The following is a 13979-nucleotide window of genomic DNA, read 5'->3' on the forward strand; positions in this document are numbered from 1 at the left end:
GGAAATGGAAAAGTGCTTAGGAGCATGCTGGTCCTTGAGGAGGCCTCAAGTCGTTACAGGAAGAACAACGTGTGATTAGGGAAGTCACACAGCACAGGCAGACGCTCCCCAGCGGTGTCACCTGAGGTCGAGGAAAGTGGAAACTGAACCTCCACCCTGGTGACTGAGCTGAGGAGGGGCCCAGGCAGTGCTGAAGGGGCCTCTGATTTCTTCTCACTGCGTCTGATAAAATACGAAAAGAGAAAGATAAGCTGAAGGAAGGACCGTTCAGGGAAGGACCGTTCAGGGAACGGCCGCTGGAACCTCCCGGTTTGGGGAATTCTCAACCTGTCCTGCGACAAAAGATGTGAAAATGGAGAGTGATCCAGGGCAGAAACCACGCTGAGCGCTGTCAGGGAGAGCTGGCCTGAGAGGAATCCAAGACGGCTGCGTCTCTTTCTGCTGGAGCAGCCTCAACAAGCACCGCAGACAGGTGGCTTAAACACAGGCTTCATTCTCTCACAACCCCGAGGCCGCAGGTCCAGGTCAAGGGCCCAGCAGGGTTGGTTCCTGGTGAAGCCGCTCCTCCTGACTTACACAGTGCCTGCTCAGGTGGCCTCTACTCAGACATGAGGACAGACTGAGGTCTCTGGGGCCTCCTTAGAAGGACACTGTTCCTATTGGATTAGAGCCCCACCCTGTCACCTCATTAACTTTACCTATTTATTTATTTAGAGACAGGGTCTCACTAAGTTACCTTGACTGGCCTGTCACCTGTTACCCTGCTGCCTCAGTCCCGGAGTAGCTGGGATCACTTACCCAACTTACTATATCACCTTAAACACCCAAGTCCAAGTCCAGTCCCAGTGGGAGTTAGGGCTCTAACATATGGATTTCAGGGGGACATATTTCAGCCCCTAAAAGACTATGAAAACCTTTGCTCAGATCTCAGAAAAATCCACCGTGGCAGCAGCTGACCTTTGCCGTTTCTGCAGGAGGCCAGGCCTGGGCTGGAGAGTTCCACCAGAAGGCCCTGTCTTCCTCTCAGGCTGAGGAGGGCCTCTTGGAGTCCTAATGCCGTGTGAAGGACCTTCATGGTTGGGCCAACCCTGTATGCAATGAGCATTTATAACTCCAATTGTCAAGTATTACCTGGAAACAAAGAAAAATTACTTGCAATTATTCTACACTGAAAAATAGCAAGTTTGGGAAGTTTCTGGACTCCCCCGCTACATTGGCCATTAATAGCTGTAAGGCAGAAACAATACTGCTCTGATTTGGAGTAACGCAATAGATCAGAACACGCTTCACCTCTGAGGAGGAGTGGGCGAGAAGGATCTACCTTTAAAGAACTCCAATTAAAGTAATTACCATTGTTACAGAAATTACTGTTTTTAAAAGACTGAAGTCCTCTATTGGAGAACTCTCAGGAAGAGGGGGGAAAAAAAGCGCCACGTGACCAGCCTGATTGGGAGAACAAAAGCCAACCACTGTGGAAACCCACGTGCTTCCATCCTTCCGGGCTCTGCTCTGCTGTGGGCCGCCACGGTTCCTGAAGGCATGTCATATTTTCTGAAGTTTTCAGAGGCTGTCAGCCCTGCACAAGGGTGGGAGGGGTGGACACGTGAGCAGAGCTGCACACTTGAGGGCTGTCTTTCTTCCCAGGAATCTCTCCAGACAAGTGCTCCTGGTGCTTCCATCCTCGCTATGCATCAAGGAGTGGATGGCCCACTGTGGGGAATGGGGTTCTGAGAATCCACACTCATGTGACAAAGTCACAGGCGGATGAAGATGCAGCCCAAGGCAAGGAGGTCCCTGGTGGGTTCAGGGCTGCTGGAAGTCAGGCAGCCAGGCGATTGGGCTAACCTCTGTGCTCTGGGCCTGATGTTAGCAAGATGTGGTTGGTGGTTTGATGTTGGTGGAGACATTCTCAAACGGGAGGGAAGGACAGCTTTTAAATCTTCAGTGTGCTGCACTGGGGGTTTTTTTTGGTTTGTTTATTTTTGGTAAATTACCCTAAAAAAGTCATTTCTAGGAAAGTGAAGTTCAACAAAGGAACACAAGACCCACTATTTTATGATTAGGTTCAAAAGATATAGAAATTACTCAAATTGCTAAAAAGACGTCTGAAAGCCTGTGGTTCAGTTCTGTTCTTACCTCGTTATTGATGGGTGATAAGTCTTCTTCCAAATGGCCTCAGTCCAGGGTCACATTTTGAGCAGCTCTGGTCTAGGACCACCTATCCCTGAAGAGGCCACTGGAATACTCTTCACCCAAGATGATTACAGGAAAATGGGTCTAATGTCAAACAAGATGTGAAAACGCTTATGTATATTTTGGACATGCATGCTGCTGCATGGGCATATTATAGATTCTGAGAAATTCTGTTTTAAAAAAGAAAAAGAAATATGCTTCCCTTTACTGAGCTGTTTCCCAAATTTATCTGATTCTTTGCCACTTCTCTCTCTCTGTCTCTCTCTCTCTCTCTCTCTCTCTCCCCCTTTAACTTTATTTCACAGGGCTAACAATGGAATCCAGGGCCTCACTGAGTCAGGCAAGCTCTACCACTGAGCTTAAACCCCAGCCTTCATTTACTTTTACATCACATTTGAAACATTCTCCAATCTACGTTCTATCGCCTGGGGTCTGGCCTCACGGGATCTGCCCAACCTGTCAGGAGGAGGTCAGGACTGCTGGATGCAAAGTGGAAAATCCGCCAGGGTTAGCTGGGCTTTATCCCAGCCCCGATCTGCTGCCAAATGGTGATGCCTGGACACTGTGCAGACCACACTGTACAGGGCAGGGCACTGGCTCCGGTGGGATTCAGGTTCCCAGAACTGAGAGGCAGTGACCAAGATCTCCAGTTGTTAGTGCTCTGCATTTTGGCTCTTGCCTGGCATCTAGGGCTAAGGTGGCCTTTAGTGAAAGACAAGAAAAAATCAAATCCACTGTTAGAAGACTCTGGGATGCACAAGGGAGTTTCAGGGCACCCGCCAGAGCAACACTGCCTGACCTTCCCTGGTTCGCCTGAGCCAGGCCCCAGAACAGTTTCCCTGATTTGCTGGTGTCAGGCAAACATCCCAGGTAGTTGATTTCCTTTGCAGGAGGCTTTTGAACAGTGCGTAGGAGTACGTTTGAGTTCACTGAGCCTCCTGACTCCCTTCTGATGAAACAACATCTATGTCCAGTTTCTGCACCGGGAACCCCAAGTGCCACTCACAGGGAGGTGGGTACAGTGAGAGGTCTGCTTGTGGCAGTCATGCAGGCAACTGGCTACAGGTTGGGCTAGAGAAACCTAAGAGGACTTGGATTTTCTGTGGTTATCACCCTTCAGATTATTCAACAAAACAGACCGGCAAAAACAAAAGCCCCTGAGTCACCTGCCACCTCTACTCTCTCCCTCCACTCAACTCAAGAGCAATGCTTTTTAGTTCTGTCTTCAAAATACACTCAGGCCCCCTTTACTGCTACGGGCCTGAGTCACCAGTGACGCTCCTGTTGACAGCGGAGAATCCCGGCTGCCTTTCTGGCTGCCACTCACCTCCCACCCCCCAGGTCTTGCCATCCAGCAGCGGGGGACTGTGGTGGAAATCACTCTGCTGCTTTGCTCAGAGCCTCCCATCTCTCTCAGATTAAAGCCGGGTTCTAGCAAATTCCGGATCTAGGGGTCTGGCTCCTGTGCCAGGTCCCGCTGTCCTCCACTTCCAGCCCCTGGCCGTCTTTGCTCCGCCTGGCTGGCCTGCCCACCTTCCTCTCACTCACCAGGCCCGCTCCTGCCTCGGGAGCCTTTGCCTCTCCTTCTGCCCCAGAATCTTCTGCAGGGCTCGCTGCTCAGCTCCATCCAGGCTATTCCCCAAGGCCGGTGGCAGGGTGGTCTTCCTGGAGAGCTCGCGCAGCGCCTCCTTCCCTCCTCCAGGCTTTGGTTGCTCCACAGCCTCTGATGGTGATAGTCCCCACCGGCTCTGCCTCGTGCGCTTCCTGCCCGGGAGCCTGGGGCTTCCCTGTTCCCACATGCTGTCCTCCCAGTGCCGGGAAGCTGCCGGACACAAAGCAGATGGTCAGCACGTGCTTGCTGAAGGGAGAGAGGGAAGCAAGAAGGGAATGCAGGGCGCTCATTCTTTCCTTCAGATGACCTAGAAAAACATCCAAGCTGATCATGGACAGATGCTCGCTTAGCTTCCGACTAAAACAGAGACCTTTGGCACTTCCTCGGCCGGGAAGGCTGCCCTCCCCTCATCTTTCACGTAGCTGGTGAACAGCAGAGTCTCCACTGGTAAGTGGTTCAACTTTCAGTGACCTTTGGCACTCTCCTCATTGGAAAATGGGGGTGCACTTTAACTCTGGGGATAGACCCAAGGTGAAGAGCAGAGCAGGGTTGGAGGTCAAGTCTTCCCTCTGGAATGCCATTTCATGACAGGTCTCCTGTGTAATTCACTACCCACTTGCTCACGGTTGGGTAAACATGGGTGATGCACAGGTCCTGGGGATACCAGCAGCTTGACGGTTTAGGTGCCTGTGGTGCAGGAGGTGCCAGGAAGGAGGTTTTAGTCCAGGTCCTGGATGATCCTGGAGTCTCCCTGTCCTGAAGGAGGCCCCCCTGCCGCTGAGGAGCTGGCTACCACCCCTCAGAATGAGCTGTTCTTCCCCTTCTCAGCAGGAACCATTGCAGATGCTTTGACCTGCTTAGGACGAGAGCCTTAAACAACTACGGCACTTAGGGTGACCCCCGGGCCCTCACACCATAGCCTTTTCCTTCCTGCTTTTCTTTATCTTCATTCATGCATTCATTCAACAAATGCTGTTGAACACTCGCCTAGATTATAGGGATAAATTTGCAATGGATCTTTCTTTTCATACTTCTGTCTTCGGCTCCATTTTTTTTTTTTTTTTCTTCCTTTTCCTTTGAGCTCTCTACCTAATGCTGCTCCATGGGGTGGGTTGAACTCAGGTCCTTTATTGCAAGAAAGGCTGCTGGCCCCCATGCAGATGGTCAACACAAATGGTCTCCTTGGGGAAGGTGCAGCCCTCAAAAGGCCCAGCTGGATCTTCTGGTTGTCTTGGACATTCTACGACTCTATAAGCATGGCAAATGAGTGGGACACTGGTCCCCAAGTGGATCTTCTACACATCCCGTGGGGAAGCCAGGAGAGCCATGACTGTAGATTGACTGAGCCCTGGGTTCTGTGGGGACAGGCTTGTCAGAGCTGGCACTTCCACATGGCACAAGGCCCAGGCATAGCAGGTGGCATAGACACAGCCTTAATTGATAGCTTAATTAAGGAATTAGGTAGGTTATAACTTCCAACCCACAGCTCGGTTAAGCTAAATTTCATTATTTCCTTTTCCCGTGGAGACAGCGTCCAGAAGCAAACAAGGGGTGGGTAGGGTCCCCCAGAGCTGTCGCCAGCCTAGTCTGGCCTAACTGCATGTAAGGCAGGAAGGAAATGCTCAGGAGAAAATGTCACGGGCACTCCTTCCACTTGCTGGAAGCTGCCCCAGGAAGCCCCCAAAGAACCATTTGTCCTGTTCCCTCAAGAGCTCCCCATTTGCCTCCTGAAGAGGAGAAGCATCATCTCCAACAGATGATACTTCGAAGGCCAGAGACTTCAAAGGTCCTGAATCTGTGAAATAAATCAAGTCTGTGGAGACTGGGAGGAAGACGACAAATGGCCATCCCACCAACCCCATCAGCTCGGACCAGGAAGCTGCTGTGCTTCGTGAGCCATTTGTGCAGCTGCCTCTGGCTCCTGTGGGTGTGGTGGGGGTACTCAGAAACTTGAACTTCCCCCTGATTGCTCACAGGGACCTCTGGCCTTGATCCTTGATACTCAATGTGGTTCCTAGACTCAGAGCACCAACATACCTGGGGTATAGGACACACAGGATCTCAGAGCAATTGGCAGGTCTATGAAATCAGAATCTGCATTTGAAGAAGTTGCTCAGGTGATTTGTGTACATATTAAGGTTTTAGCATAGGTGACCTGGGCAATAGAATCGAGTCTAACTTCCAGCTAAAATGAACCCTCTAATCCTTATTTTATTATTGCAATAATCCAAGTGTTACCGAAGGCTCCAACTAGGATCATTTTGCTTTTTAATTAGGAGTGCAGTGAAAATAACTAAACTTTATCCCAAGGGACACTTACTGGCATGTAGTAAATGGTCAATAACACTGTTGCACGAACATGTGAGTGACTTAGGGACCATGCTACATGTACCAATCTAGGGGCAATGTGGTTAAGCCTTCAAAGTTTGGTTGAGCCACTTTCACTCCTGTTAACGGAGCTAAAACACTGTCTTGTGACCGCGTCCGTCGGATTTAAACTGACCTGGCTTCCTATCTCCCAGTTCTCGGGCTGTGAGTTGTCAGATGCAGGTGGGGTGCACGTTGCACAGTGTCTCTTTTCTTCCTTTTGGTTTGGGGTCTTAAGCCTGCTCTGAGACGAAGCAGGAGTTGGGAAAGGTGAGGCCTGGTCCCCCCAGTGGTGCGACCTTCAGCAAGTCACTTGACTATCCTGGGCTTGTTTATGCATCTGTAAAATGTCAATCTCAAATTGGCGGTTTCAGGGATTGCCCCATGTGAGACCACCAGGAGACAGAATCAAGCCTCCTGGCCCTGGTGTGACCCAAGGTGTCCCACGGAGTCCTTGGCACATACTCACTGGGCTAGGCCAGGTTCCCTCTGGCCTTTGTTCTCGCATGAATTTGCCAGAGGACTGGATCCTGGACAGGTATGTTGTCCCGGCTGCCCATCACTCCATCACATAAGAGCTGCTGGCTGTCTTTCCATTGGTCATCATTTCTTTCTTTTTTTTAAAGCATTTTTTTCAACCCTTATTTATTTATTCATGTGTGGTACTGAGAATCGAACCCAGTGCCTCACACATGCTAGGCATGCACTCTACCACTGAGCCTCAACTCCAGCCCCTGGTCATCATTTCTTATATCACTTTAGTTGAGTTCTGATTTCCTTCGCTTCCCTTGGTTTATCTCAGGCTACACCCATAGATGACAGTGAATTAAAAAAAAAAATACATTGTATAGTTCCCTTTTCGAGACTGATTAAACTCACATACTCCATCTGGTGTTACAAAAGCTCTTTCAAGCTTCCATTCCTTCTCTGAAGTTATTTCCAAAAACCTACCCATAAATTAATAGTTATGGTATGTTTATTGGTCTCCAGGACTTCTGATAGTGTATTGATTCTAGGCAGAAGCTTAGCATCTGGTCTGGCTACAAAATTTAATTTTCTATAAACCACATGTTCCAATCTCATCATGTGGTATTGAGGTTCTAATGTTGCATGTGGCCTGGTGCTGACCCATACAGTTCTTTCCCATCTGCAAAGAGGGTTAAAAAAAAAAAAAAATCAATACAGAGCATTTTTTAAAAAGTTAAATCTGCTCAATTTGAAGGATGGTCTGCTTTTGAGTTTATGCTCATTTTCTTTTTATATGTTATAATATTTTCTTTTCATAAACCTATTTGATAAAATTCAAATGGATAACTCTGTGACTGTGCTCAAATTGTAGAGAACATTTTGCTGATCCATGAAATCCAAAATAGGCTATCCAGTGATTTTTTTTTTCCTTCTTCTTCTTCTTCTTCTTTTTTTTTTTTTTTACAAGATGGGACAATCCAGGTTTAAAACCTCCTCCACCTCCTTTCTGGAATCAATAAATACCTTCCCGTTGTTTCTGATCAAGGTCAGACAGTGATGAAAAGACTGGTTTCCCAGACATGCTTTTAAACAGAAGCCTGTAAGCCCAACATCGATTTATTCAGCATGAAGAGACTAGGAGGCATCCGATCTGAGGCTTTCTTCATATTTTGAAGACTTTGTATCTCTGAGTCACATACCTTTAAAAATTATTATCATTATTGCTTTTCAAACTTTTAGTCACTGGGCATCATTCTGACCTTCGGTTTCAGTGGTGAATTTAATGAAGTACCCTTCCATCCCTAGCCCACCAGCCCAGGGGCACTCAGAATGTGGCTTCTACTCATGCTCCTTGGCTTCCAGGAACCCCAAGGCCTCTGGCCACCTGCTTTCAGGGCTGTCCCTAGAACCTCTCCAATTGTGCTCCCTCTCCCAATAAAGGAAAGGCCAAGACTGCTCAGGGGGAGGGAACAGAATCTAAGAGCCCCGCCCTCGAGGACCAGATTTCACTGAATCCCCAAAGTGACCCAGGTGGAGAGGCAGGCTCTGCTTCACTTCCATCCCCTTTCCCACCTGCCTGGAACACACCCACTCCCCTCGCTGCTCACCTGTCTTGTTTCAGTGTGGCTCATACACGTGACCCAGGTGCCTGGCCACATATCAAATTCTCTTTACTGTTTGCCCTCAGATCACTCAAGAGTCTGTGCAGACCGAATTTCTCGCCACCCTCCTAACGACCTGCGGTTCTCAAGGTCGTAATTACCAACTCCCATCTCCAACCACTCACGACCTCTGACACCGTAATGTTTCAAGGCTAGTCTAAGGCAAGGTCAGAAGCAGGAAAGTCAACTAAGGACCACAGGGGACACTGTCTTGTAGCTTTTTTCACTTACATACCTTTTTCACCATCAGTAGATAAAAAGCTACCTACATATTTTTAAAGCATGAACAGTACTTTTCATATGAATATACTATATAATAACCTATCATCTATCGATCGACATTTTTTTCCTATTACGAAGAATGATGTAATAAACATCCTTCTATGTGCATCTTTTACATTTATTTGTATTTCTGTTCATAGAAGTAGTACTTCTAGAATGAATGAATATAACATATAAATTCTGATACTGGTAAAATGATACATTTCTGGAGTGCAATTTTCCTTTCACTAGTGTGGCATGAACAACATTCTTTTTTGTCAATTGCCTTTGCCAATCATTGTTGATTTCCGTTTCTCTAATGGTGATGTAACACATATTGAAAAGCTTTGTGCTTCTTTATCTAGACATCTTCTTTTAAGTATTCTTAGCCTGTATTCCTTTTGGGGATACTTTTTAAGTATAAAGGGGAAGAAAGTTGATTTAAAAAATTTTTTTAAACCAGGGAATGAACCCAGGGGTACTTAATCAGAGACATCCCCAGTCCCTTTTATTTTTTATTTCTTCTAAGATGCTTAGGGCCTTACTAAGTTATTGAGGCTGGTTTTGAACTTGCAATCCTCCCATCTCAGCCTCCTGAGTGGCCACTGCATGCAGTGAAAGCTCTTTAAACATGAATGGCATTAGTCCTTCTCTACACTGACACCCTCCTCCTTACTGCGCTCCTATGCTCCAGGCCCTGTCAGCGACCTGGCAAGGAAGGCCTCGCATCCCCAATTTATTCATGCGACTGTGTCCAGCAAGGTCTGTGGAGAGCTGGGACTCAGCACCAAGTTTGTTTTCAAGCCTGTGTTCAAGCCTGTGTTCTTTCCATTTTACCACTAAAAAGACCTCAAGTAAAAACCCTCAAATATGATTTTAGGTGTTTCCCTGATGGAAAGAAAGAAAAAATGGAAGCTAGAAGAATTAAGAATAAGCGTGTGTAGAGAGGGGGGGCGCGTCTCCTTTCTTTTTCCTCAGGCCAAGATGCTTTGCTTGGTAAGAGAGGGATGTCATTCCCTGTTTTCCATCAAGGGTTTCAGGCCTGAGGTGCTGATTTCCTGCAGTATATTCCTATACAATCGCATTACAAGAACAATTTAGGTCCTAAGTATTAGATTACTGAACCATGAAATGATGGGCTGTATCAATGTTTAACTTAAAAAAAAGAAAGAAAAAACGAGCCCAACTCCTGGGCCCTGCTCCCAGAGATTCTGATTTAATTGGTCTGGGTTGGGCCTGGGCAGCAGTTTTGGAAGCTCTCCAAGTGACTCTAACTCTCAGCCTCGGCTGAGGGCCACTGTGATACTGTCCACTATCCTAATTCTCAAGACCACACTCTGTAGCTGGGCCCACAAAGAGAATGCGACTTGCCCCTGGTCATGCTGTATGAGTGGCAAACCCAGCAGCTTTGATGGCCTCCGGTCCCACCAGACTGACAACTGCACAGGCAGCGTTGTCGCTTCTTTTCCAACGTGACTCTGCTTAACGGTTCGTTCGTGGGTGCAGACAAGGCTGATTGCTCAGAGCCGTCTTCGTGCTCACAGCCCCCAGAACCTGTCGGTATTTCCCCCTCCGCTTTCCTTGCTCCCGGGCTGCACCAGAGCGAGGCCTCATCTCACGGCTAGCAGGCAGTGTCCTTCACCCGCTGTCATGGTTCAAACCAGGTCTTTTCTCATGAGAGTCACCTTCAGGCTGGAGAAGATTTGAGGCATAGGTGGCCCTGGGTGACCATCCTCCTGGGCCCTTGCCACAGCAGGTGGGGAACCACAAGACTGATGTCTACCTCCCCAGCCGGACTGTCTGCTCCATGACACGCCCGGCCTCCCCTCCTCATGGTCTCCTAGCACTTGGACCCATCTGTCCCCAGCACAGAGGAGACAAACAGGTCTAGGGTGGCACGCCCTCCTCTTACACTTGGAGCAGAACCTGTCCGATGCCTAGCCCCACCTCCAGAGTGTGCACATCAGAGAGCCACGTCCCAGAGGGCTGCCCAGAGGAACACCATGAATTTTTGGCAGAGTCTATGACCTCATTCAAGATGGACTTGGCTTTCCTGGGAGCCACAGTTCACTGCTGACTCATATTTAGCTACGACAAAGTTAATCTTTTCCATCTTTGCATATGTGCATTTCTAAATCACATCTCTCCGTGTACTATTTGTGGTAGCAACATTTAAATAACTGCTCTACAAAGTGAACCATGCTCACAGGCAATAAGTAGGGTTTTCTTCATGCTGCCTGCTTTATATTCAGATTATGCCGATTTTCCTCCAAATAAAGTCAAGTCTGAGTTGCAGAAAGTTTAATAATTAATGTTTTAATACTCATGAATACATGAAGTCACAAACTGGAATAAAACCAAGGGATGACTTGCAGAGGTTCTTGAGAATCTTGAAGTCAAACTGATTTCTAATCAGCATGTTTTCCATAACAATACATCCTTCCTCCCTGTCCCTAACTTACCCATCCTTCATCCCAGCTGCTCTTCAGTCATGGTCCCTCTCATCCCATCCAAGGCTTTTGAGAGCCACATCAGCTCCCACTCGTGCCCGCACCCACTGCAATCTGATCGTAGTTCTAAGAGTGACGCCATGACAGCAAAGAGCTCCTGTCAAACACGACCTGGCTTTTCAGTCCCACGTCACTGACCACCATGTCCTCCTTCCTAGAGACCCTGCTCCCCCAGCCACGGCACCATCTTTTTGAATCATGCCAACTATGCTTTCCCTTTCAGGTTACGTGTTAGTTTACCGTCCTTATCTCTGTGCTGGCATGAGTCTGGAGATAATATCACAGATTACTGGTGTGTGATGAACTATGCCAAGCACTTCATACAGATTAACGCAATCCTTCTAACAACCTTCACTCTACAGATGAGGAAGTGGATCAGAATGTGGGCCCCTTAGGGACAAGGACTCATCTTGTCACCTCATGATTTCACTAGGATGTAGAATAGTGATTGGCCACAGGTGGAAAGTCCAAACCCAAGTCAGTCTGCCTCTAACAACTGGGCACTCAGATATTGTAGACTCAGTCCACAACTGTCCCCTCTCCTTGTGGCACCTCTTAAATGACTACATTTTACAGGTGAGGAAAGTGAGGCCCAGAAAGGGACTCACCACAGGTCACATGGCTGGAGTGGCAAACTCAGATCTGGCAGCCTGCAGCCTGCTCTACCCAGTGGACACAGGCAGGGGAAAGTCACAGGTCTTCTTCAAAGATCACTCCGCTAGGTGGCATCATCCCTGGTTGGGCACTGAACTGCCATGATCTTGCAGCTCCGGCCGTTTGGGTCAACACCCAAGGCTCTCCACACCCTTTGCCAGCTGGTCTTCCTCCCAGGGTGAGTGCTCTCTCCTGACTCTATTTCCTTCATGCTGGCAAGTCCCAAATCTCTCTGGAATGGCCAACTGCCTGTCAGACAACACCATCTGTCAACCCCCAGTCCTCAAATTCCACGTCAGGACAGACACTGCTTTCCCACCAAACCTAAACCACTTTCTCTCAACTCTTTTCACCAGATGGTGGCCCCACTACCCCTGTTTCCACCCAACCGGAGAACCACAGAAACCAATCTTGACCTTGCTCTCCCCCAAGAGCAGAACATGCTGTTTCAGAGCAAAGTCCATTCACAAGAGAGTGGGAATGGTTTTAGCAAAAGTTGTACAAGACATATGCTAAATATACAAAACCCTGTGACAGAAATTAAAGAAGATCAAAATAAATGGGGAGACATTCTATGTTTATAGATTGGAAGACTCAGTATTAAGACAACCTTTCTAAATTTTGTATAGATACAAAATAATCCCTACCAAAACCCCAGCAGTTTTTTCTGCAGAAACAAATAAGCAGATCCTCAAATTTATATAGAAATGTAAAGGACACAGAATAGCCAAGTAAGAAAGCTAACCTCTCCATCTCTGCAGGTATGAAAACATGCAAAATTGGAGGATGTATACTTCCCAATTCAGAGTTATAAAATTCTTACATATAGTTCAATTGACTTCTGACAGAGAAACAATGGGGAAGGGACTGTTTTTGTTTTTTTTTTTTTTTTTTTTTAACATATGGTGCTGAGATCACTGGCCATCCACTGGAATTTATTTCTTACCCTGCACTAAGAAAAAAAAAAAAATCAAAATGGCTCAGAAATCTAAATTTAAGAGCTAAAACTGTAAAACTTCCACAATACAGCAGGAGAAAAATCATTGTGACCTCTAGTTAAACAGAGATATACAGCACTAAAAGCACAATTCATAAATTGGATTTCATTAAAATTAAAAACATGTTCCCTTCAAAAGACATCAGTTAGAAACTGAAGACAGTCACAGGCTGGGAGAAAATATTTGCAAATCACATCTTATTAAGGACTTGTATCCAGAATATATTAAGAACTCTTATTATTCAATAATAAGAAAACTTAATTAAAAAGTAAAGAAAATATTTAAACAGACATTTCACTAGAGAAGATATACAATTGGCCCATAAGCACACGAAAAGATGCTTAACATCATTAGCTATCAGGGAAATGTACATCAAACCATGAGATACCACTTCACATTCACTAGGATGGCTATAACAAAAAACTCATCTATCACAAGTGTTGACAAGAAATCAGAACCCTCCCTCCATTGTGAGTGTAGCTGCTTTGGAAAACAGTCTGGAAGTTTCTCTAAAAAGTTAAAAGATATGTCCACATAAAAACTTGTACACAAATGGTCACAGCAACATGTGAAAATAATCTGCTGGAAACAATCTGCATGTCCATCACCTGATAAATAAGCACAAGGTGACAACTGCCACACAATAAAAAGAAAATTACTGATACATGCTACAAGGATGAACCTGAAAGACATTGCTAAGTGAAACCAGAGGCAAAATACCTCTATTGTCTGATTTCACTTCGAGAAAATGTCCAGAAAGGACAAAACAGGACAGAAAGTGATCAGTGGTTGCCTGAGGCTGAATATGGGAACAGGTTTGATTTGAAAACAGGCACAATAAATCTTTCTGAGGTGATGGAAATGGTCTAAAATCAGTTGTGATAATGATACAATTACTACAAAATCTTCTAAGTATAAAATTGAAACGGGTGAATTTTATGATAGGTAAGTTACGCCTCCTTAAATCACATCAAAGGTAGAAAGGGACACACGTGCTGGGGATTCAAGTCCTGGCTCTATTACTTACCAACTGTGTCACTAGAGACAAGTTACCTAAACTTCATGCTTAGTTTTCTCATCTGTAAACTGGGAATTATAGTAGTACACACGTCATAGAGTTATTGTGAGAATTAAATAAGTTGATACACATAAAATCCTTAGCACAATGCCAGACACAAATTAAGCAGTCAATCTTAGCTATTTTTCTTATTAGGATTGTTAGAATTGCTTTTATTTAGTTTTCATTTAGTCATCA

This window comes from Sciurus carolinensis, chromosome 12, assembly GCF_902686445.1.
Source record: "Sciurus carolinensis chromosome 12, mSciCar1.2, whole genome shotgun sequence".
Lineage (NCBI taxonomy): Eukaryota > Metazoa > Chordata > Mammalia > Rodentia > Sciuridae > Sciurus > Sciurus carolinensis.